We start from the raw sequence: 26823 nt of genomic DNA, 5'->3' as shown, positions 1-26823 counted from the left end.
TGGGCAGTAAGGAGGAGGAAACAATGCCTGGAATGTGATGAGGAAAAAAAAAACTTGAGTCATTTCCACATGTCAACTTCTGGCTCAGTTCCTCCTCCTCTTCCCAAGTATGTTGCCTTCAGGTTCTCCTCTTATTCCCAAATTCTCTGGTAGAATATGTGATCTGTACTATTAAACCAAGGTTGCTGCCACCCAGGATATTATTTATGTGTTATGTTAATTGACCGTTTTTCCTCCAAGGTGAAACCGAAGCCACAGATGTTACCCCCTGTCAAAACCCTATTTCCTTTCTGTTAGGCACAAACCAAAACCCTTAATCTGTAATCTATCACACCAAAGTTTGATACTCTAACCTAAACACACACACACACACTTGGTTGCCAAGTGTACAAACTGTTAGAAAAAAATGACACATTTTTCCTTACATGTGGTTTCATATCTGTTTAGTTTTTAACACTCAGTTGGCTGTGGGGGCCTGAAGGCAGCAGGAGGAGGGGATTTCTTTTTTTCCATTGGCCACCATCCCTTAAGAGAAGCATGACGTCAACAAAAGACTCAATAACTGCACTCAACGCGTTTCAATAACTATTACACACAAACAGACATATGCACACATGTGCATACACACACGCACGCATGCACTCGGGGCGCCTTTGAATCCATCTGTTTGCCTCCTCCTTTCAAACTGTCGTTCCAAGACAGATGAGGTTTTGAATAATTAGTTTTTGATTATGAAGTATTGGAAATGAATTTGTGCTTTGAAGTGTAACGTCATAATTTACCGTCACCGATAATGACCGTGTTTGCCATTAACAGAAAGGACATGGCGCTGTACAAATGTCACAACAGTAGCACTTCAAATAATGTATGAGAATAGACTCGCAGAGTGCATCGGTGTTTTTTTTTATCGCTTTACTGAAAATAACTCTTTCAGTTCACATATAGTGAAGTCGCTCAGTATTCAGATAACCTTTATTTTAAATGCACGCACTCGATATAGAAATGGTAAAAGTAAAGTCAGATTTCCTGAAGACTACATATGTGTATTTGGGTTAAGCTAAACACAAACCGCAAGGGCAGATAAAACCTTTACCCAGTCGCTAACACACTACTCTGTGTGCATCTGTACTACCTTGTCACAGCGCACGGACCTGTTTATCTCTTAGGGCCACTTTTCCCACTTCGGCGTCTCTCCTGCAAACTGCGCGTTCACGCGCTTCTCAGGCCAGCCCAGTATCCCGGGCGCTCGCTCCCGCGCCAGGCTGGTGGAAAAAACTGCAGCGGCTGTTGCTGGAGCCACGCAGAGAGGAGCGGTGTGGGAGAAATCACGGGCACTGGCAAGAGTTGAGCGGCACACACTCACACAGTCGCACAACACAGGCAGATTTTGTCGTTATTCCTGCCGAGGGCGACGCTGTCAGAAGCGGGGTTCATGGCTGCCAAGAAGTGATAGTATCGACGAGGAGCTCTTCGCCGTTCAAAAAAGGTATGGAAAAGTTAGCTATGGGTTCATTTTTCGCCCCCCTTCGCAAAATTGAAAGTGTCTCAGCCACAAGTCTCGCTAGTTTCTTGCGGCTGCCCAAGTTCCAGGTTGTCAGCGAAGGTATGTCGTGTCTTTGAGGAGGGAAAACCCCCCAAAAACTAGCGGTTCCGTGTTGTAATGTCAGATTTGTGCAGGATAGAGATGTGAGGAGAAGCCAGCGGAGAAGTTTGCTAGCCGTGCTCGGCTTCAGCGAACTGAGAGCTAATCAGTGACTGCGTGCTGACTTTGTAACATAGCTGCTGCTGCTGTCATAAGTTGAGTGAGTGAAGGCTGAAGTGGAGGGCTACAGATCAGTTTGTTTAAGAACAAACGCACAAACAAAAAGATGCCACTCGTGTGTGGTTTTGCGTACACCTGGTGTGGAATTGAGCCCATCCCCAAAACACAGCTTGGCCGTGTTTACAGAACAGGATAGGCAGAGCTTAACTTTAAACTGCTGACCAAACAGGGGTCCAGGGAACACCAGGGGTCTTTTAGTGGGGAGTGGGAGATGGGATCGTGTGTGTGCGTGTGAGAGAGAGCGAGGGAGAAAGAGAGAGAGAAGTCACCACCCTGAATGGGGATAACAAACACAGTGGAAAGAGGATGTTTCGCTATTCTCAGCACTGTTACTTTCCTCCCCGCCGAACACTCGTGCATTTATGTGCAGATTATATGCAACAAAACTAAAAAAAAGAAATCAACTTTCTGTCACATGCATGTAGTGCCCCTATAGATTGTACTGTTTTAATGCATAAACTGCATGTATTTAAAGATCACCTCCTGGTTGTTTGGAGTGAGTGGGTTGCTAGAGTCCTCCTTGCAATACTGATAAACAGGTGTCGGTTCACCAGTTTGTGTGTCATTCTTCCCACTCAGAGATTCAACTGATTGTTAACACTGGGCTTCATGATCACATGATCATCTTACCAAAAAAACAAAAACAAAAGAAAGAAAAGAGAATCCGATCCTCCTGTATCCCACTCAACTAGCCATTTAAATCAAACCCAACAGTGGGACCTGTGTTGCAAAATAGATGCTGTTGTCCTGCATTTCACTGGGACTGCTTTTCAAATGCATCTGTTTGTTGTGTCAGCTTGTTTTTTTCTGTTTTGTTTCTTTAATATGGCCTAATCACAAGGCTGAAATTATAATCTACAGCTTTAAATATAATACAGAATTCACCACTAGTGTTGTGAAAACCTTCCTTAAATTGCTACCTAAAAACTGAGCTCGAGCACCCTTTTTTAAAAAAAGTGATACTTTTGCCTTCCATCTGTCGAGCCAGGCGTGTTATCTGTAGTCAACTGTCTGTCCCGTTGTTTTTGAAGATTGCCATGGATTCTGCGTTACTTTTAAAGAGGAGGAAAAACAAGAATTGCCAGATTTCTTAAAATACCCTTTACTTTGGTCTAATTAAGTATTAATTGGTCTGGTGTTTTTGTTTTGATTTTTTTTTATCGCTGATTGTAAAAGTAAAACTTTCTTCTGTTTCAGTGTTACGAGTCACTGCCAGCAAAAGTTGACAGAAGCGGACGCTGAGCTCTTGATAAACGAGCTCTGCTTTGTGCGTTCATGTGGGATTGAGGTTGTCGGTCCTTGTTTTTGCTTGCTCCTTTCTTTTGTTTTGATTACAATGTCAACAAAGGTGGGCATCTGGGATTGTTACCTCACCCGGTGGAGGCAGACGAGAGGGAGGCCAAGTTGCCGATCTCAGATTTCCCTTCTGATAAGTGCCCTGTGGATGCTTATCCCCCGTCCTGAAGTGTGCGAACACAAAAATTGTTGGATTGTTTGCAGTATCTCAGAGTTGCAAACATACCTGACATTCTTTGTGGTGAGCAACAAGAAGATAGTGTTTTCTCTGGTTGACAGAGCTGCAAGAGGTTTTATGATTCGCTGTTTGACTGATGGAGGTGCAGTCTGGCAGTAGGGCTATATGCTGAGGTGATTGGAGCAAGATATAATAGCATTTTCTTTCTTCTTTTTTTTTTTTTTTTGCCTTTGACCTTGCTGTTTGCCCATCACAGATTGTCAGGTGTGGTGCTGATCTATGCTACCAAACTGTAAATGATATAAATGGGATCTAAATGACCTTTTACGTTACACTGGGCTCCTTTTTGTAAATGCCTTGGATGATGCGTTGGCTCGGAGACATGTCTCAGAATCTTTTTGTGTTGTGAACTGGAATGAAAGTTGTCTTTGTTAGCTGGTTAGTTCAGTGACCCAGAGTTTTGCCTGAACTGGGCGTCATTCCTATTTGTTTGTCAAATACTATTTGTTTGGGTTTTTTTTTAAAAAAGTGGATCCTGGTACAGTTTTTTTTCTCAATAAATAAAACAGCCTGTGGATTTCCAAAAAAAAAGTTGTTGTATGAAAACTTAACAGTGCAAACTTTAGTCAGGTGTAACCAAGAATATGACTCAGAATGGCTGAAGAATCTTCATCAGTAGATTATGTAAATGGTAAATGGCCTGTATTTATATAGCGCTTTACTAGTCCCTAAGGACCCCAAAGCACTTTACATATCCAGTCATCCACCCATTCACGCACACATTCACACACTGTATGTGCTGCCTGATTGTTCATTTCACGGGGTCAGTAATATTATCCCTCTGGATAGGAAGTTTACAGTGTTGTTTTTTGAATGTTTTATGAAATTGAAAACATACAAACAGGATTTCGCTCTCCATAAATTACTGTAGTTTGAGCTAATGAGCTTTGTGTTTAAACATCCTTACTCTGGTACAGAGCAGCGTGACGGCGCTGAACACATTAAAGTAAAATATGTTATGGATTAATCTGAGTCTCATGACGAGGTCGCTATATTGATGAAGCTTTATTGATGTCAGTGCCTGGTGCCTAATGTTGGATATTATTCGAAAAAAGTCAGTTTATTACACATTACTTGTTACTTACACAGGTGCTACATTACTCTGGTGTTACTTCATAGCACGTCCTGAGATACACTGCTGCATAATTGCAATATTACCTATACCGTAATGAGGTTTTTCATATTTAAGTGAAAACACAAAGTCGAACAGCAAATCAATATGGGAGTGCCCATGTTGTGTCCAGTTGGAGCATATAGGTTTAGGATTGGAATTTTTAAACTCAATTAGCTGTGTGCACAAAATTTAGATGTCTGAGCAGTGAGAAAATAACTTGCTTACAGTCCCACAGCTTTCTTATTCTTCCTGCTGATCGCTCATTTCTTTCTGCCTCTGTCTACCTCGAGGTTCTGTACGATTTTGTTAGTGCATCCCACTCTGCTGCAGCTTTTAGGCATTTATCAGCCAGAATTGACACGGAGGCACATTTATGCAATACAAAGTCGTTTTCCTCCGGTGTGGGTGGGACTTAATTGAGCTCAAGTATTTTCTGGCAACTTGATCTTTTAGTGCTGCTGTTTGGAGGTTATTGAAGTGCGTTATGTGGGACTGCATGGTTAAGTCAGTGTTAGAGATTTGCAGTATGCATCATCCTTGCTTAACTGCAGAAAACCCGTCATGAATTGAAAGTTATTCTCACACCCTTAGTCTGTCATTTCATTAGAACCTGTGTTTGTTTTTGTTTCAGTTTACAAGAAATAATGCTGATAATTGGTGTTATTATGAAGGTGTTTGCTTTGCAGAAAATTCAGCAACCTAAAAAAAGGTCATTTCTCAGATGGTAGAAGGTATAAGTATGACTGGACCGAAACAAATCTGTCAAGGATGTGTCATGTGACACCATGACCTTTGATCCTTGACCCCTGAGCTTGCTCTGGGACAAAGGTTTAGCAAGGTAACAGGTGTGACCCAGGGGTTATGAGATGTACACACATACAGCTGCTCAAAGGCATTCCTGTTGTATAAAAGTAGCAGTGGTACCAGATTCAGATCTTATTACTGCAGCTTTTAACCTGGATTTTACGTCAAAGTGAGGTTTATATTTTATGTCTTTCACTCTCTATCAGGTTCATCTTTGCATTCCTGATATACGTTGAGATTGGGGGCAGTAGGCTTTTGACTTAAGTACTTTAAACTCCTTGTCGTTCATGTGAATATTTACTTTATTGCCATTTTGTACTTCAGTGCCACTACAGTTACTTTGGATTGATGATGAGCAGTTAGTGCAGTCCAGCGCAAATATAGCTACAATGGTGAAAGATTTACTCATGTATCAGTATTAATAATGATACAGTGATTGGGACTATTTTCCTGCATTGATTATCTTTATACAGATTACCATAAGGATGTAAATATTTTTTTCTCATAAGTAATTTTGCTTAGTACTTTCTTGTAGACAGGCACACCATGAAGGAGTAGTTGTTATACTATTTCTGAGCCTGCTTACAAGATCCACATGTGCTTTGCAGTGACTGTGCTCTGCGGTCACATGGATGGCACATGGATGCCCCCACAGTGCCTCTGTGACCAAAGTTGAGCCTCACACAATGGATCTGGAAACCCCCACCACTGTCGTTAACATTTATTTCAATATTCCACACTCAGTTGTCCATGCATTCACAAATAAAGGCCTGGCTGTACTTAACTTGTGATTTGAAGCACACAGAATTTATGGGAAAAACATCAGTATCAGAATGAGAATCAGTGACATTCTCAGGATTTCATACTGGTAACATTTTAGTATACAATGTGTGTAGTTCATCTAATTCCTGGAAAAGAACAAAACGCAAACTTGAAACAACTAATGTAATTCTTCTCTATGCTGCTAACTTAGAAGTCCAACACACATTACAGGCAGCTGTGGTGAAGTTAGCCTGGCAACAGTCGAGTAATGGAGCCATGAAGCAGTCACGCTTCCTGTGACCGGGCATGTGTAGTGTTTGTTGTGGACACAATCAAGAAAACTAGTTGAAAGTACATGTTGCTACCAGGATTGCATGGACTGAAGTTTAGCCAGTTGACAGAAACAATGTAGTTTTAGATCTTTGTTTTTTTTTTGGTCAAAATGTATTATTTCAGTATAAGTAGCAAACTTGTTTAAAATTCACACGTACCTCTTTTTTTATTTTTTTATTTATTAAATGCCACAGTCCTTGTTCACCTTGTTACATTGTGAGGCATTTGGCCATGTTGCTGTTTCACAGCAAAAACACTCCTGATTTTAGAAGGTCATTGGATCCTGATAAAGTGCAGTGTGGGCTAGAAGCCATCTCCAAATCTTCAGCTCTGTCTATGATCGAGGCAAAGCTGGAGCCCGATTGTGTTTTGTTTGGGAAGTCTGGTCTCGGTGTAATTCATGCTGGCAGCTCCAGGTCGCGACTTCTTCTGAGTACATTTTGCAGCTATCAGGCAATAACACTGCGCTTACCAAAAGTCAGTGTAATGTCATCCAAGTCATCCAGGTAGGAAAATGTCAGAAGAAGTTCAAATGAATTTACTGGATGAACGGCAGAACTATTGTTATTGTTGACTATTGTTTTTTTTTTTTGTCATTCATGAAATCAGAGATATTTCATGTATTCAGTAATTCAGTGTTAGTAGCTGGAAATACAACTGACATTTTTCAGTTTTTTTCTCTGATTTCTGTGACCTGACATGTCATCATTCCAGTTGGCTCAAGTGTCACCACTTTTTGAGTCAGTGCTGGGAACACTGTGGATAATTAAGATCACAGCAGCATTTGGATCGTATGTCAGCCACAAGGCTTCTACTTCTGCCTGGGTGTTGGATCATTTAGAAATGGGACATTCAAGTCTCACCCACAGCCAATTTGTGTGGGTCTGTGTGAAAGTTGGTGTCCTCATACATGTGTTATTTATGTGCTCAAACGTGCATTAAAGCAGTGGGACAAAGCCTTAAAAAAGCTAATAAGATTTGTTTCTGTGTTGGGCCTCAATCCAAATACCTAGCAAAATCTGCTCCAGGATTTATTATTCAAACGGTAATTCGCAATGTTAATGTTGCTAATCTTTACTGCACTGGCTTTGTTTTCTATTTTGAGGTCCCATTCACTCACTGTTGAAATGTTTAGTTTAACCTTTAGAAGAATGTTGACTTTGCAAACATTTGTGATTATCTGGGAAATTCAAGGCTGTGGCTTTGTTGATAAGCTGTTAGCTCAAGTGCTGACCTTGAGAATGTAAGTCTAACGAGCTATCAGCCGAGCTTGTGTTATTATAAAGCGGTGGTGCATATAAAATAGATTTCACCAACATCGATGTTTGCTTGTTTTACAGACGCACATTACTTGCATTTTTTAATTCATCCATTAGACGAGTAACATGAGACAGGAGCAATCAGACAAAGAGTTTACTGTAGCCTTTCCTATTATATTAAGTTATGACCCATATAACTTTGGCCTAAAACATAATGCTGCTGCTCGCCCCGTGTCAAACTTTGCCCTTTCGCTAAAGTGTGTCATTCAAAAGTGTGTCTCCTCTTCACAGAGCAGCAAATGTTTGGCTTTTTAGTACATCCCAAACTGGCTTATTGGGCTAAAGCTGCTCCACCAGTGATTTAATGGTGTCAGATATTCTCCTTTTGATCTCACTAGTGAGTGTGAGATAGACTATTCCTGTCATCATCATCATCATCATCATCATTGTCTTGTTGGGTCCATAAAACCAGGGCTAGTGGTGACGTAAAGCCCCTTTTATTATTGACGTCTTCCAGACCTTTCACCGGTTCGACTGCTTGTAAAAACTAATGCAGGGCCTCATTAATGTCTAGTTAACAGCTGATTGATGTGCGTCATGTCAAATATTACATTAGCTATTGCTTTTGGTGGTTAGTGGAAAGTGGATGGATGATAATTGAGCAGTATGGAGGCTGAAAGCTATACCCGTTTTGATTTTAAATTCACTCCTGTGTGTCAGATAGCGCTAGGCTGGAGGGTAGTGCCATTTACATTGGCAAGAAGTTTGGGAACCCTTTGGAATTACCACGTATTTCTGCAGTGATTATGGGATTATATGGACCAGCAACCATGTCTTGATACTGGTGACTGGTTGACCACGTTCATCTTTGTGTTATATACTAACTGGGCTATATTAAGTCAGAGAAATGTGCGGGCTGTCACATGCACTTTTTGTTTAAAGTGTAATAATAAAGGAAATGCTGAGAAACAAACCAGGAAGCTCAATAAAGTATTCTTTAAACTTCTTTGCCGTCTTAGCTCCTTATGCCTCCCTCACTGTGAGAACTAACACAAATTGCTGCCTAAGGCTGGGACGGAAGACGGCCAAATAAAAGCTAACAATATGTAGAGGGAGATCAAAATCAGGGCGAATCTGGTTTCCAATTTCATTTAGAAGCTGAGTGCCTCCAGGCTCGGTCCCACAGTTCTGCATTTCTGGTGATTAAATCTGAGATGAATTATAGCGCTGGCTTTGGCAATCTCACAATTCAGTTCAGGTTCTCTGTGTGACGATTAAATCCGGAAATGTAAATTTATTCTCCCTCCAGTTCTCATGATGTCGAATCATTCCTCTTCTTTGCTCACTGAGCTACAGGTTGCACTTAACTGACATTCAAGATTAGGGGTGGCAGGATGAAGGAAAGACACTCTGCCATATTCAGGTACTCTTTGATCATTGATCGAAGATCTTGATTAGGACTTTTTTTTTTTTTTTTTTTTTTTTGGACACAGACTAATAGACTAAGGGCTTTTTTTCTTCACCTCGCTAGAGTTCCTTGAATCTCTTTGTGTCACATATTTATTGTGCCAATAAATCAAAAATGCAGTCTGGCATTTGGCTTGTTTGAATGTGATCTATAAGATAGAAGATTGCTGGTGTTATTGCAAATATATCATTTTCCTCTTTCTGTCACCTACCTATAATAGGAAGGGTAATAAGGGGTAATGCCAATAACTGAAGTAAAGATGTTTTAAATGTAAACCTGACGTTCCTAACTATACAGACGTGCTCATACATCTGAGGTCGCCCTGCTCATGTGCGTGCTGTACACCTGCACACATTCTCGGCACAGTCATCATACATCTCTGGAGCAGGTGAACAATATCCCCTGCATCACCAGTGTTTCTCAGCGCCGGCTTTTGATCTAGGACAGTGTTGGCATCAGGCTGGCCTAGTGACTGCTTTAGGGGATTTGCTCTGACAGAGTTTTACACTGGACCAGCGTTACCGAACAGGGAAACAGAAAGCCCTCTGACAAAACCTGTCTAAGAGGAGGGGGAAAATGCTCTCTCTGTCTCCATGTCTGTAGTTTTCCTTTTTTTAAATGTTTTTTTTTTTCATGTTGAATTTTGGAGAATAGCTCCAAGTTGTGTAGATTTAAAGGAAGTGTTACATGAGCTGTATTGAACTCCATATATGGCAGGATAATCTCCTCTTCGGGCATCAATCTGCGGTGATGTATCTGCACAAGTATTTGTTTGAGTTAGGACAAAGCCTCGGTGAGGGGTTGTAGCTGCAGCGATGCCAAAACAATTCTGGCCTGCTGGAATGTGTTGAGAGCACTTTTGGCCAGCCTTTAACCTCAGTAACTCTTGTGGACTCACCTTGCATCTCAAAATAACTTGCTCCACGTCGTGCTAAGATCTCTCAGACATAACTCGAGGCTCTTGGACTTGTTTACCATAGCAGTGAACCTGAAAGTTAACTTTTCAGGGTGAACTGCAGTTGGTTTTGTTGGATATCAAAAAGGCTGTCAGTGATACAGCTTTGCCTGTAGAAAGAAAAGTCTTATAAACGATGCTTTTTGATGCAGGGTTTTGCTGAGTTTCATAGTTGCTTTAAGGTGCTTCCTATTATTTAGTCTCATAAATGACAGATGAGACGAACTGGGGCTATGAGCGTGGTTCTTTACAAATCCACGCTATGTAATGGTTTCTTTTTCTAACATTGCAAATGCATTAAACCTTCTTTCAGCGTTCTAAATGCTTAACTAGGTCATCATGACTCAATTGTTCCCATTCAAATGTGAAATGTAGAAATTGTCTGTTTTTTATCTTTTGCTCTTACAGTCAGATGGGCTGTTTCTAATCTTGTTCTAATTCACTAATGAACCCGACTGACTTCAATATTTGTCTTCAGTTGCTTCGGCTTTAGCTGATTTGGGCTTTGGGAACATTGTGTTAAGTGCTGTCTTGAACTGTAGCGGGTGACTGAAATGTATGCTGGCAGTGTCGCGTTTCTACAATCTAATCACTGTTTTATTACTATTTTGTTCAGCATAGACCATCAAGGAGACTTAATGTCAGCGAACCCAATTTTCACATCATAAAGTGAATAGTGTAGAGTTGGCACATAAATTACTGGCAAAAATAGAGACCCATTTGGGTGTGGACGGTGTAGTAAAATTTATAGCTGGGCAGTTAATATGCCCAATATTACAGTATTGGTGAGATTTCAGTAACATGAAAATCACATTTGCTATCACATGAAATCGTAGAGTGAAGGTGGATAAACAGACACAGCCGCCTTATTAGGAGTATATGAAATATAAAGCACTTTAGTTACATCATAAAACAGAAATAAAATAACAACAACATGAAACCACAGAACCAAAACAATAAAAACGATCTGTTCAGTGGTTTTGATAAAAGATTAAAAAAAAAAGATTTTCATTATTTGGCATCCCGCTGCTGTTTTTACATGTAGTGATCATATAGCTTGTTGGCATTGATAGTGGCATAAATGATTCTGTGGGCAGGAGGAAAAACAAATGAAAGACATACAGCCTTGAATTAATTACCTTTATTGTAATTCGTGAACACAAGTGGACACGTTGTTAAATGTGTAAGATTACTTACTTGTCTCTCTTCTGCTGTTCTTGGAGTTTTTCACAGTGGATGGGGGCAAAAATAAGGAGATGTGATCAAGGAGCACAGTCGCATCAGTCAAAAATATCCTTCTGTTTTCTGTCATTTAATGTTGTCCATCAATCAGTATAGCCGCTCTACACAAAACATTAATTTCAAAGTGTCCTGAAGTCTGCGACGTGAACTTCTGATGCAGCACAGATATATTTAGGGGTGTGTGGGTGCGCAAGTTCAGAAGCGAGATAAAAGGAAGGCACAATTTATTATGATTGTCATAATAATGATAATGTCTGTTTAATGCATCAGTGTGGAGATGAGCTAAACATCGCCTTGACTGGCGAGCTGTTACTGCGCACTTTGACCATCATTGATCAACGGCATCATCGTCCATCAGCACAACCCTAACATCCTGCATGTATTATACCGCAGTGCAGTAAATGTGAAATAAGCACCACAAACCACATCGAGAAGAATCATCATCATAGAGTTGAAGCAGCATTGGATTTATAGCAGGACCTTTGCAGTGGATGGTACTGTTTTTGACTCTGTAAACCTCGTAAAGTGGCGAGTGACCGCTCGCTCACAGGTCTGAGAAGTAGAAATTTTCAAATTAAGGTCAAGCTCGGTAGTAAAAGTTGGCTTTGGCCCATAAATGATTCATCTTTTGTCCTTCCTTAGTCCTGTGAGTTAAATCTACATTTGGACTGAACAGAAGAGCATTTCAAAAGCTGTGCACTTTACAGTGAGAAGAGCAATCGTACCTTATTCTGTCACCTGGCATTTCGTCGACGTTACACAACATTCACAAAAAAGCCTCCCAGCATTCACCACCTCCCCACTTGTAAACAAACATCTCCTGCCTGACCTTGCCTGACATAGCAAGACTCTTTCCCACAAATAATCCTGTTGGTGCTGCTCAAATTAAATTTGCAGACTCACCCCTTTTTTAAGTTGCCCAGCAGAGCGAGGGAACATCTCAAATTACATTTTTAACTCATCGAAGCCCCCCCGCTTCATTCTCTGTCACACTGAGTACACACACACACGCACACACACAGCCTATCCACACTGTGATCTCATTAGCAATAACAGTGCATGTCATATCTCTGTAACTCCTTCCTGGTGGTGCAAGGGCTTGATGAAGATCATGGTGCGCGACATGATCTTGATCGCATGAAGATTGAATGGGAAGAAAACAAACACTCCCATTCCTTCAGACTCTGGCCCACACCCCAGCCCATACCACAGCTATATCAGGCTAGCAGCTCATCGGGGACCCCTGGCAAAATGTCTGCAGGGGATGAGACGAGTGTGACGTGTCTGTCTGAGAATGTTGGGAAAGAATAAGTGGTGGATGAGAGAAACAAGTTTGCAGATTTTGTGTTTAAACTAACTCGTTGCCTGTGAAATTTCATGGTGATCATGATAGCAGGTCGGTGTCCAGCCCAGGTTTTGGCATTCAGCCACTAGATTTGGGCCAGGAACAGAAGAAGGAGGAGGAGGAGCTGGGAGTGCTATGATCCAGAGGACTGTTGACTGACAGGAACAGAGGTTGTGCACAAACTGGCCAATGAGCACGTGGCTGGCAAACAGGATACAGCAGCACAAGCTCCATTATGCAGTTAATTTTTTATGTCTGGATTCAGTCCTGGGATGGCATATTGTGAGATCAAAGTAAAAATATGATGCTCAGACATAAGGGTTCGTTCCTCCCTCGGGTTTTCTTTGGCATATTAAGGAGGAGTTTCATTAGAAATGTTGAGTGTTTGTTTTCTTCGCTTCGCTGAAGAGGAAATAAGATGTAAAGATGTAAAAATAGAGCATACATGCGTATCTGGCTTGCAAATTTCTCTTTTTTTTGCCAGCACATCTTTTTCTCTCCAAATACAAGAGTAGAGCACCTGCACCAACATGTGACAGAGTCTCTGCTAATGGTAGCATAGGAGATCAGAGATAAGAGAAAGTTTGTTTCATTTGCGATGAGTAATGATGTGGGACACAAGTTGTTATTAGGCAATAATGTTATTAATAGTAGATATAAATCAAAATCTTTATTCAAATCTCATTTAAAATAAACATGACTTCAATACATTTAGAAATCAAGAATTATTTTACTGACACAGTCATACCAACTCATTCATATTTATTCATACTACTTTATTCAAAAAGTGCTAAAGTTAGTTACCAAGTGTACTTTGACAATAGATATTTCCAGCCAGCTCACTCAAGTTAAGTCTGTGCATGAAAAACTAAGCTTCATCTTCCATATAGTATCCAGCTTAGTTGGAAATCAGACTAATTTTCTTGATTAAGAGCTCAACAAACAAATTTCCAGAATCCAAATGAATGGATGAAAACACTTAAAAGCAAATGTTTCACCTTCCAGGGCTCATCATAGATGTGATCAAAGATTTGGATAGAACAAAGAAGACTTTCAAATTTTTTTTAAGATTGTTTTATGTTTACATTTTCTTTTTTTTAATTTAAAAGCTGTTAGTTTCATTTGAAACAAGGGAAACTAACTAGCACTAAGCTTAGGGGAGTGTAACATACTTGAGTGTTTAATTGCAAAGCAGTGAGCTACTCTGTTTGGATAAAGCATTCCTCTGCAGTGTACATTTCAAAGGGACTGTCTGCTGGATTTTACTCAGCGCTCCGTTTGATTTGCTAATTTCCTTCTCTGACTCCCGATACCTTTCTTGTCAGCTCAAACAAACAGCTATGTTCAACAATTGTATTTCTTTCTTTGAAGTTTTTATTCTGACTTAATATAAGCTGTACCTTTAAATCATTATGTCTGAACTTTATGCTATTTTTAAACTTGCTCACCTTTTGGGGCCTAATGGGCTATTAGCTTGTAAGTCAAGTCTTTGAAAGGAAAAGAAAATATGTTCGCACAGTTAACAAGATGCTGTATGCTGTTAAAGTGTTGGTGCAGGAGACAAATTGTCGCTGGTGAATTTTGGGCAGAAAACCATATTTAGTGAGAAAGATGAAGACAGCTTTGGAGAGCTCTTTAAAGACAGGTGTCTTTGAAAAAAGGAGGAATTCATCTCCTATTGGATGAGATACTTAATCTCATGTATGCATCAGCGTGGCTGATATATCAACCACAGTTGGCTATTTGGTATCTGCATCCATAAATGAGAATCTAAAAAGCAGATATGGGAGAAAGTTGACAACAAAACAAGATTATTTTTAAACTGCGTTGTCATATTATGTTTTTATTGAGTCATAACTACACATAACAAAAGTCGTCTGACACAGTATCAGTCAGGCTCTGATTAGCAACACCTTATAGTCTGAATTCAACTTCACACGTGCATGCTCTTTACATAACGGTAGCAATAATGTAAAAACATTGCGTTCATGCAGAAGGGAACGTTTGCCTTGGAGTTTCAATTCGATCCTGAGTGATGCCTTTCAGCCATCCTAATGAGTTTACATCACTCCATGTTTTATCTGGCTTGCTGCAAGGGGAGACAGTCTTAATGGTTACCCTGTGTTTTTTCTTGTCAAAGCGCGTTTTCTCCTTTCTTTGTGCCAACTGAAGTTTCTAGAGCTTGGTGAGTCTCCCAATCTGTAATTAGTGCCAACCATAAACAACTGGAATCCTGCTGAGCACTGCCACGGGTGGCTGCCCTCACCACGGCAATCTGGAGTTTCCCTTTTGTCCTTGGATGTGTCAGATGTAGAGCCAGCTTCCCACCCTGGGAGTTGAACAGTGGGCCCACTGTATTTAGAGAAAGGGAAAAGAAAGCCGGGGAGTTTAGAAGGAACATAGATCGAGAAAAATGTATAAATACTACGAAAGCAAGACAATTGAAACATCTCACATTAGGCCTGTGATAACAGGATTTTATTAAGCAGCATGGAAGACGTCAGGCTCCCTTTCTGTCCTCCTGCAGAATCGCATTTAAATATAGTGACCGATGCCATCTAAATACAATGCAAGGCCCTGACTCTTGGATCGGATCTGGTGCTTTTTCTGCCCTGGCTCTAAGATGCCCATTAATGACATCATGGTTAATGTACTACTTGGTAGCACTCCATTCCAGCTCATTGTTTAGCATTGCATGGTTATTCTTTCACACATATTACATCTACTCAGTCACTTGTCACAGTCTGCTTAGGTTACAAGATGCTTGAGTCATGACATAATCCATTTACCAGAGAGACGGAGTGGCTGGCTGATGCTGAATGAGGTTGGAGTGGGGGGGTTTTGTTTTTGTTTTTTTATTCCTGGTGAATGCATTTAGCACTATCCAGTGACTGGATTTGAGCCTCTTTTTGCTCAAATATTTCCTCTGAGGGTCATGGTAAAGTTGTTATCTTATGAACAGGGTCTTGGCCTGAAGATATGCTCTGTGGACCATAGCAGTCAGCTGCCCGTCCTGTGACTTCCTCGCCTATTTACCCTGGACATACAGCTAATGGAAACACATGCAAGAAAGGGACAAACATCTGCACATCCCATGAAGACAACAGAACCTTATTTTGAATGTTAAACTCCTTAAAACTGAAATCAAGGCTTTAACATGTCCTTTGGTGTTTTATTTGTATGATATTTGAGTCCACCCTGTTTCCCGGGATAGGTGTTTTGTGAGGGGTGACAATGCACACAAGGTTCTTTGTTCAGCATAAAGTGAAGGGTAATTAATACCTGTTAAACACAGATAAAGAAGGCAGGGTTTTTATGTATAACAGACCTTGGGATGCATGAGTTTGTCACAGAAACAGCGAGCTGAGCAGAGCAGAGGAGCCTCATGATGATAAAATCCTTTTGAAGTTTCTCAAGTTTCCCACCACAATTTACACAATGAAAGTTGTCTTTTTTCTAAATGTGAGTACATTCTGTGAATTCTGTCACCTTGCGGTTTAGGAATAAGCACTGGGGTTTCCTCTTATACTACAAAAAACCAAACCCTACTCCCTTCAGCCTTGTTTATTCTTCTAGCAGTAAACCTAAGAGTGGGGACGAGCCAAACTTGGGAAAAATAGGCAAATTCATTGAAAATTAGCAAGTCGACTTTTTCGAGATGTGACTTCATCATTACTTCTGTTGTTGCAGGGTGGGATCAAAATCTTCCCCGTGGTACTGAAAATGTTTTTTTAGTATTTTCCTGCGTATCGGTATTTTAGCATCATGGCAGCCCTCATAGCTTTACACTCCGTGTCTCTGTAAATCAAATACTTTTGCAGTGATCCTGTTCACAGGATTGCTGTAAGCTATCATGCATGTGTCTTTAAAACTTTGCATTTCTGTTCAGAGACCATAATGTCATGTGTGATATGGGGGGTAGTAACACGCTAAGCCCTTGATTCGGGTTCTGTTGAGTTTGGCATGTTTCGTTCCCATAGAGATTTCTTTTGATCAAACGGGCTGCTGAACATGCGAGTTGTCATGTCAGAACCTGTTACAAATCCTACTCTCGACACAGCAGGTCGATTCAGCCTTTCAGTTTTGATCTTAGAGTAACGATTTCCCAAACGTTATACATGAAAGATGTCCATAGCGCAATCAGCCGCTAGTAATTCATCAAAGTTTGCAGAGCCATTACAATATAGGCACAGAACAAGCAGTGGGTGCAGTAGTGCTGTTGGGATGCAATAAAACACTTTGCAGTGGCAGTAGCCTAGTGTGCTCAGCTCTGTATCTTGCCTCATTACCATTGCTTAACTGCCATAAAGAGTTGTGCAGCTCCTTGTGTCTGTCTGCCTTGTAGAAACACTGTAGTGCCCTGCCGATTAGAGCCAGAGGAAAGAAGTGTTCGAGCATAAACCCGGGGAGAACTGACCTTTTTAAATTCATATGTGGAGCACTTCCCCCTGACTTCTTATGCAACTTGTCACGCTTATTGAGACTTGTGGCATCTCAGACTCAGTTTCTCCTTCATTGTCTCTCTCATACCTTACAATTTAAAAATACTGCAAAGAGTAATGACTATTAAAAAAAAGTGGCTTAATTCCTAGTATAAATGTTCACCAAATACTTGTGGGTACTCCCCAATATTGACACATTCCCAGTACTCACACCTGCCGACCTCCCCCACCCTCTGCCAATATTAGTGTTGGATTATACATTAAGGGCCTAGTCATGTTTAGCAAGTTGACCCTCTTAAAACAAAACAAACAAAAAAAAACCTTTCAGTGTAGACTCCCCAGCCCCCAACTCTAACAGTTTAGAGCCACTAGCAGAGGTCTGCCCTAACAATTCCTTATATAGCTTGGTTTCTTGCCTGAGCAGACTACATTATAAGTGGGCAAATCCAGAATGCCATGCCTACAGGGATGACTTTAGGGCAGGGGAGTGGTTCATGTCTAATTTCTGTTGAGTCATGGCTTTTAAAGAGAAATCAGGATGTGATGTGTTGTGGAGAAGGGGTTTGGATTGGCTTAGTCTGTTGGCATAATTAATGCGAGCTGAGGTTTGTGACTGGTTGATATGAATGCGTATGGAGATTATGACACACCAAGAGGGAGCGGTGTTTTGCCAGCCTCATTCCAAGCTTGGTGCTTTGTGGACAGGCACTGACCACAAAGCACAAAGAAGATATTTTATTACTATGTCTGATTGCTCCTACTATTGCTGTTATTAATTATATTTGCCCTTGTTGAGTAGAGCACTTCTTTATTTCTTGCCTTAGACTGTGTGTTGGTGCTTTTAGTGAAAAAGCAGGATAGCGGCGAGAGTCCTGCCTCCTCTTAAGAGATTTTTTAGGTTAGTTTTATCTGTAGTTAAGATGATGAAGCAGCTCGCGCTCCGCGTTCCCTCCCCCAGCATTATTAACCGTGCCGTCGCTCAGCGCCGTACCGGTCTCTTGAAGAGAAAAAATTATCTGTGAACTCTTGATTTCCAAACTTTTCAAACTGCACAATTGTCGTTTCTTTCTAGTGGAACTCAGACTTTATCAAAATAAAGTTTTTGTTCTCAACTTGTGTTTTTTTTCCCCTTAGTTTTTTGTCATTTTGAAACAGAAATCAATTTCACGAGCCTATATACAGGATCTGACTTGTCAAAGGAGCTTACTGGGCTGCGTGATGATGACATTAAGCTGACACCTGTCTTCTTTTCTCTTGCTTTTCCTTTGTGCAGGAAAATTGCTTCCAGACGACCTTTGCCTTTTTCTGAAACACCACTGCTTTTGTCAGCCTCAGAATACTTCAGCCCACGCGGAGCCACATAGCTGGGCAGGTAAGCTAAGTCTTAAGTTGTTGTTTTTTTTTACTTACTGTCATCTGCTGGACTCCATTATTGATTATATTGGAACTGCGTTTTCAGTTTGTTTTAGTCTTTTTTCTTGGACACTCTGTACTCTTCTACTGAAGTGTCCATTTTGGGGGGTTGGAAAATATTGCTGATCCTGGCAAGTAAATACCATTTATACATGCATTATGTTGGGCTGTACAAATAAATTGTAGCAGATCAAAGTAGCAAGAGTAGAGCTTAAATATCACCAAGTCTGGTAAGAATTCCTTATTGACTTAGAATTAGCATCTCCAGCCCACCTGGAGAGAGTTGTATTGATGTAATAATCTTTCTGATAGCTTTGACTCAACACTGTATCTAGAGCAGGGGGGTCAAACATAAGGCCTCAGGGCCAGAATTGGCCTGAAACAGACACCAATCCAGCCCACCGGGTGGCTTTGGGAAAATAAAAACAAAACCTGTTTTACAGTTGAAGGACAGTCTGGGCAAAAGCATGCCAGGACTTTTCTCTGTAGTCGTGCTAACAGATTTCTTTCATTTACTACAACAGCATTTCTTTATCATGTTCAAAAACTGAGACATAATGTTGAAACTGTAACTCTTTTGCTTGTATTAGGATATCTCACGGATTAAATGTGTAGTTAAACTTCCTTACCCTGACAGAAAGGGGAGTTTCACTGGTCCGACCCACTTAAGATCAAAGTAGACCGTGTGTAGCCCACAATATCCAATGGGTTTGACATCCCTGATCTCGAGCAAACGTGGTTCATTATAAGTGGGGTTAGACGTGCTCAAACAGGTACGCCATATTGTGTGCTTCAGTTTTTGCGCTCAGTGCCTGGGCTGATGTTTAATAGTGTCTTTGTGTGTGTGGCCCCACCATAAAACTTCTCTTCTGTGGCCAGTATTCTCATGCTGACACAGAAGTGCCACATAAAACACAAATTTTTCAAACTGTGTAACATTCTGACCCTGGTAACTCGGCTCCTATGAGTATGGGTGTGTTTATGTGTAGCTTAGTGTAAGTCTATCCACAACACAGCTGTATTTGAGTGAAACACGCCCATCCCAAGTCTTACTGAGAGGCCCGGCATGCATCACACTGTGATTGTACACATGACCAAGGGAAGAGGTCAAGAACATGTCCGGGCATATTTCTTTTTTTTCCCACCGATTCCCAGGGCTACACTGAAAATCAATGTTATTTTGAGTGTGACGGTGAGGAAGTTTTCAAGTTCAAGAAGTTTTGGAAAATTTTTATTAGTAGTTGACCTATGTGTTAAAGATTGTCTCCCTTGGCGTTTTATTCAAGCTGTGTCCAAGTTATTCAATTGATATACAGCCATTCCTTTCAGCATTGGCTCATTTTCCTTTTTCTGGGAAGTGATTTCATCCTTCCTGACTTCATGACTTCATGAGTGTTGGTATTTCAAAATTGTAGCTTCACATCATCAACAAAGCTCTGGCAGCTATTTTTGGACATTGTGTTTTTGTTCTTTGGTACCTATTGCCATCTCTACTTTGACAACTTGGACTATTGTTGTGTTGTCATAATAAGGCTCTTACTTGTTATTTCTGTTTTGGATTTCCACATTAGCCATATATATTTTTCCATGTCCTTTGTTTCTGAGCTTTGTGATTTGATACAAATTGTCTGGTGTGTCTTACAAACATAAATTCTTCCGTTAACTGCAACAGCAGTTCAGTTTTCTCTTTGCACCTTTATTTTTTAAACAGTGTTTCATTGTTTAATGGTGGCAGATTTTAGAAAATCAGGGTAGTTTTTCTTCAGCTGTTATAGTAAATGAATCTAAAATGTCATAGTGCCTGGTCTTAATGGATGCCTTAGCAAAATTCTACATTTGTTTTGAATTTAGATTATTATTTTTTTTTTTTTTGGTAGAAGATTAGTGTGCATTTTGAAATGTCTTGACAGTCCTTTGTCTCTGTCTAGGCTAGTCACGACTCAGGATCTCATCAGTAGATCCCAAATCATCTAGTCTTACAGAGGATCAGAGAATCTTTAGGGAGGGGAAAGTTGAGAGGCTTGGATTTTACATAATTGTCTTCTAAACGCTGATTCGCTGATAATGTGGCCATTAATCTGATTGAAGTATCTAAATGAGGGACACACACTGGACTTCCTGTGGAGAACTTCATTAGTAGTTTTTGAGGAAAATGGGGGGTTGTGTACGATAATGATTATCCATGAATATGTAGCAACAGATAAGTCTGCTGGATATTGCAACTTTATAGTAGAGATAGGAATTATGCATTTATGCATGTCTGAATCACCACTTGGTCATTTTGCTGGGAAAAATAGAAGCAGTGATTTATTGAAAGATGCGCAAACATGCATGGAAATACACTATAGAATGAGATGTATCTCTCAGGTCTGTGTTAGGTCTGCATCTGCTGTAAATGGCTTTTTAGGCCTCTCACTTCTTTTTGTTCATATTTTTAAGGACACACTCCACACAATTCAACATTTTTGGCTAATAGCTCAACAAGGATCACCTTGTCGGTGCTATTTCTGTCAAACAAATTTATCTTTTATATTTTTAATGCATTCAACTAAAGATGGGGGGGTAAATGTGTTTTTTGCAACAGGCTGCTAGTAATAAGGCGCCTAAGGAGACAACTGGTTCTTTACTCAGTTGTCTCTTATGTGTAGACACAACACTGGTTCATTTATTGAGATAAATGCCTTTTTTATGCTTGAACAATTCATAGGACAGTGTTAAGTAATACAACAAATTAAAAAAAAAACAAAACATTCCTTTGAAAATAGTCAGGTACAAGGTATACTCTTGTAGATTCAGAACTTCAACATTTAGTGAAAAATCAACTGCAACACCCTCAATCTGACTTTGACTCCATCCTGCTGGCTTACTTGCCTCAATTTCACATCTCCAAGAGGTTTGTGTGTGCCACAAGTACAATTTAAAAAAAGCTATAGCTATAATATTCCTTGTGAAGTTTTGTTAGTTCCCCAAAGAGTCTAGCTAAAGTCTAGTCTAGCTAAAGCAGAGGAGTTAACGGGGAATTGCACGCTAACATGATTTATCTGGGGTTCTACAGATTCGTTATTCTCTGAGCGTTAGCAGAGCTGCTGGAGATAATGTTAATTTCCAATTAATAAAGCGTGCTTAGTAGTAGGAACTGGGCATGAAAAATATAAAAATGTTCAACTTTTTAAAGTTTAAAAGTTTAAAGAAATGAAAACAAGTATACACAAGTATAAAGTATGGTCTCAGAAGCTGTGAACACAGGTAAATTAAAATACAGATTTTGTAATGGCATCTCGATACAAACCCTCCATAGATGTAATCTTTGAAATTCTTTAGTTTTCCCACAACAAGACCTGCTATGCAGAGGTTAGGTATTTTGTTTTTATGCCTATCCTGGCAGCAGTTAAAAATTAGTTAATTAAGAAGACATTAAAGCTTTAAGAAACAAATTGTAAACCCAAATCAAGCAAATATATAAATAAGACAGCTACAAATTAAAAGAAGTTAGATCCCGTTTTTAGTTGGAAAGTCAATTAACTATGTGCGATTAATTTTAGCTCTGTCTGTTGCATAATGCTTATGAAATTGCATACAGTATCTCCATCTGAAGACATGACTGGCATCAGTGCTGACCTGAAAAAAAAAAAAGATTTGGGTTCATGCTAACACTTTTGAATGTTCGATTATCCTGTAGTGAACAGAGGCCAAGTGTCGTTTTGAGTCCCTGAGGAGTTTCTGAGCTCTCTGAAAGTAAATCTACATTGGCTTGGAGTACACATGTATAGATCCAGTGGCTGAAGCTCTCAAGTTGCTCACCTTATTGATTGTTGCATTTCCGCACTGAGGTTTCTTGATAAATGGATTAGAATGTATTCTGCACTTTTTTTTACTCTGGACTTACCACTCAACAATATTCACTAAAGTGCCCTTCCACCATCTTTCAAAGTAAACAATGTCAAGTTTTCCCATTAGGTCTTCCTTCATAAGGTTTAAATCCATTAAGCCACCAAATGATCTAACTTCCAGGAAATGTATTGAGGAAGCAGAGGCGAAGGAGCTAAAGCTATTCTGTCCTTTAAGTCCACCATGTCACTGGAGTCGAGGTCAACAGAGATCAATAAATTAATAGGCCTCTAGAACATTTATTCCCATCACACTCCTCCCTGCCTCTCTTTCAGTCCCTCACTCTACCTCACTAAGTAGACCTTGGAAGCAGGCAGCTGTTGGAGTTCCCATCAGTGAACAAAGCGAGCACGAATGAATTTCACAAAGGGATTCACAGATGTCTGAAACATTAATATTAAATGATCTGTGGGTCAGCTCTCTACTCCATTTCTTTATCTATTATTAAGTGAGTATGAAAGTCTTTGAGGGTCAATATTAAGAATGTAAAGTAAACTTGAAAATGAAGATATAATTCTACCACACAGTGTTTTAACTCCATTTGTTTGCACATTTGAGTAAGAAATAAATCACATACTCAAAGTTAAAAGCTGTTTCACATTTATATTAAAACATTATAACAGTATTGTCCATTGTACAGTGGGATCAAATTTTTTGTCAAACAATTTCATTGTCGAGTTTATGTCATCATTATCAATAATCTGTAAAAACTGATAACAAAGGGATAACCAAATCCCAAACCTTTTTTTTCTTTTTCTTTTGAGTCACTCATTATTGTCTTTTTTTGCTTGTTTTTTGGGGGTTTGGGTTTTTTTGTTTTTTTTTTTAGTAGTTATTGGGATCTTGAAATTGTCTACCGGAGTTAAATTCATACAGTAATAAAGCACAAAACATAGTAATCTCTCAGCTAATAAATCAGTCCATTAATTGGCATTCCAAGTAAACTTGCCACGTGTTGTGAAATCTTTCTTCCTCACCTTGAAATGACGTCAGATTGGCTTTTGAACCTTTGAGTCCCAGTGACACTTTGATTCATTTAGATGGACTGGGATGGTCAAAGAGGAGTGGGTGGTAGGTTCCCATAAATTCCACTAAGCTGTTACTCCAAGCTGCCTGCTATAGTTATCCCAGGCCTGTTCCAGCTTAGTTATGGCAGGAATGTGCCATTGCATGAGAACAGGTCATCATTCCTCACGGCCTGCCACGACTCTCCGCAGTTCTTAGTCAAGGTTGCCAAGATCTTAAACAGATTTTCCCACACACTGAATCTCATTCCCTTTCATCAATGAAAAACTTAAATAATTATTATCTAGTGATCTTAACTTTGCTCTGTCCAGATACTGGTGCTCATTAATATCCTCTAAGTTCTACTTGCAAATTCAGTCCAATTTCTGAATCAATCTCTACATCAGTTTAGAAGTGGCCAGTTTGGCCAGAAGTGAAGACTTGTATCTCATTGCTTCAATGCTTGTTTTGGGTTCTTAGTCTGCTCCCCACTTTTCTTTGTCTGCAGAAAGTGTTACTTGATCTCTTAACCGTTTCACAATCAAACATGTCTTTTCTTAGATATTCTGTAGTAGAATAGTTTAGTACACACAAGTAAAAAATGAACATATTAGGTGCTAAACCTTGATGAATATGAAACCAACTGAATAGCATGATTCACTCAGGATTTCAAACCTGGATCATGTGCAGACACAATGAAACTACTAATCACGTTTTTTTTTTAGATATCATAAATAAACTTGTTTCATTTCTATGAGCCACACTGTTATTAGTTTACCCTTAACAAGTCACATTTTTTCCCAGATACATTGATTTGTCCACATCTTAACCAGTAAATAGGTTGCTGTCAAATGTTTGGCTGCCACGATGTAAAAATCAAAGAGTAGGTGGAATCAAAGCAGTTTAAAGACTGACGCGTGACCTTTTATGCATCTTTTTAATGGAAAGAGTAAGTTATGCTAATGCATAAAGAGGCAGTAGGGTATACCCACAAAGATAATGTTATTTTGGCTACTCTGCGTTTCTGTTTGTATTACATGCTAATTTTTGCACCTGAAAGTAAACCAAAGAAAGTGATTAATAAATCCATCAGTAAGCAAGCTGATCCACCTAAGTACTGGCAATATGAGTTTTTTGGTAATATCAAGGAATGTGTCATTAGCTTATTGTCCCTGTGAACCATTTTGCAGACATAAAAACAGCTCGGAAATGTAGAATAAAAATGTAAGAAAAAAAATAATCTGGCGTATAATTAATGCTATTTTAAATATAGTGAATCTTATTTTTGGTCTGCCAATATTCACCAATTACCCCAAGCAAAAACTTTTTATTCAACATTCATATTCATTAACAGTCATGTTTTCATTTTATGTTGGCATTGGAAAGTAAACTCATCTTATAAACTGTCGCCTTGCTGCACTATCACCATCAGCTGAAGTAGCGGGAACTGGACAGTGTTCGTTCTGTTATTCCATCTGTGCCACACAGTATGACCACCTCATTGCATGGCTCCAACATTTCTGCTGGAAACTCTGAAAAGCCAAAGTACAGGGTCAGCTAGAAAACCTCAGCTCTACGCGTGACTTGTTTTTATACTCACAGTTAAGGGACTTCAAATGCCAACTCTCCAGTTGACAGCTTATTTCTCTAATTATTACAACAAGCTGTGTGGTTAGATTTATTGATCATGTTTACAGGGTCGGATAAAATATACTCACAAAGTAACATTCAAATTATTAGAATTAACATTGAAAACTCATCTGCCATGAAAATTGCTTTAAACTAAGGAAGCCCCTGACTATTGAATACATATCTAGTTACTGCACGTGTTGTTATGGCATCTATATTTCAGATTTATTATCCTCTAATCTACCCAAAGACATTTAACTTGATCTGTTTGAAGGCTTTAGTCTGGCCACCTATTGTTTCACTGTTTAGTCAAGCTTGTCTCACATGGCTTTTTACGTAGGCTGAGGTTTCAGCTGTTTGTCCTCTTTCTCTGGTTTGTGTTTTAAAGATGGGGAAACTGTACTCTGGACTGACAAGTTCATACCAAACGTAAAGTAGAAAAAGATAAAATAATCACTGTTCTCAAAATCCCTTCCTTCCTATCAAATACCAGCATTGAATTTTTCTTGGAGTCTTACTGCTTATAAACTAAAACATACCTTTGAGTGTACCTGAGCAGCATTTCATTGTATGACTATATAAGGTGGTATTAATCAAAAAACACTGCACTACACTACTTGAAATTTGTAGAGATTTTAACACATTCAGACTTTCAACATGAGGGCATTTTGACATTTTGTAAAAGCCTGCTTAACCTTGTTTTCAACACTTTAGATGTGTTCTTGCTGTGCAACCTGCCCAAGTGTTAAATCTGTTGGATTCAAGCTAACATCTCTTTCTTACTCCTGGGCCTTTGAGACTCACACATTTTATTTGCCTTTGGCAAAGTTTAGAAAGACTGCCAATAAAAGCAAACTTTGAAGCATGCAGTGCAGAAGAACTTTAAAAGTTTGCCTTTTGAATTTTTCAGCATGCACTTTTCAAATTATTTCCCCCAGCTATTATTCAAAGACATGTTAACAGAATCGTAATTTTACCATAGGACTGGTGTGCACATGTAAACTTACACATGATTGATATTTACTCTGTACTGGGATTGATGTGCAAGGTTATGGCTACAGCACTGCCTTCAAGGGTGTTCTATCATCCTGTCAGGTCTGAAGGGATTTAGCAGCTATTAGTAACACAGTATTTCTCTAAGTGGGACCTAAACGCATGTTATGGCACACAAAGTTTGACAACCAAGAGTTATGCAATCAAGTTAAATTGCTAAAAGCATATAATCTTGTTTTCCGGGAACATTGTTCTGAGATGCTAGCGGCTTTGCTAAATTGGTCTATAAGACGTAAACCTGGCAAACGAGCGCTTGCATGGATTTTCAGAAAAAGGAAGAGGCAAGCTCACTCACACTTTATAGGCATTTCTTTTCAGACTATAAAGACTAAAATACTGGTTCATATCAGCGGCTGTAACTTCTGACCGTTATTGTCATGGGCAGTGCCGAGAGTGAAGAAACAGGACTTTCTCTATATTTGCTTGTGTTGCTGTAGTTGCCCTGCAGGCAGCCAGATCCTAGTGATCCCATCCTCTGTCGTATGTTTTTTCAGCTGTGATTACATGACAGCTCTGTGAAAATTGAAAGTGGGGGGTGAATGCCTTTCTCTGTACATGACTTTTTGCATATGTCCTGACTTCAGAATCAACCTCACATAGCTTTTACATAGTGTACAAAAGCTGGTCTTAAGCTGATTTAAACATTAGAGACACATTTATGTTAAAGTGCAGCTTTTCTCTGTAAATGTGTTTCATGGGTAATTCCACATACTGTACAAAAAATTGGGATTTGGCGGCAATGTCCATCTAAGCTG

At 39.6% G+C, this 26823-nt stretch overlaps 1 protein-coding gene across 3 annotated transcripts in view; it reads left to right on the top strand.

Annotated features, from left to right (window-relative positions):
- Positions 1–1253: 1253 nt before the first annotated feature.
- peak1 (pseudopodium-enriched atypical kinase 1) overlaps positions 1254–26823 on the top strand; it is a 105666-nt gene continuing 80096 nt past the window's right edge. For all 3 annotated transcript variants that reach the window (XM_086299334.1, XM_086299333.1, XM_086299332.1), the window contains exons 1-2: positions 1254–1486; positions 18354–18452. The gene's annotated coding sequence lies outside the window, so the exon portion shown is untranslated. The remainder of the gene's footprint in view (positions 1487–18353; positions 18453–26823) is intronic.

This window comes from Aulonocara sp. 'chitande type north' Nkhata Bay, linkage group LG7, assembly GCF_057382095.1.
Source record: "Aulonocara sp. 'chitande type north' Nkhata Bay isolate Kocher_YH1m ecotype deep benthic linkage group LG7, A_spYH_male_GT1.1, whole genome shotgun sequence".
In the NCBI taxonomy this organism is placed as follows: Eukaryota; Metazoa; Chordata; class Actinopteri; order Cichliformes; family Cichlidae; genus Aulonocara; species Aulonocara sp. 'chitande type north' Nkhata Bay.
Note: the sequence above shows the minus strand (reverse complement) of the source record. Positions and strands in the feature narration are given on the sequence as shown.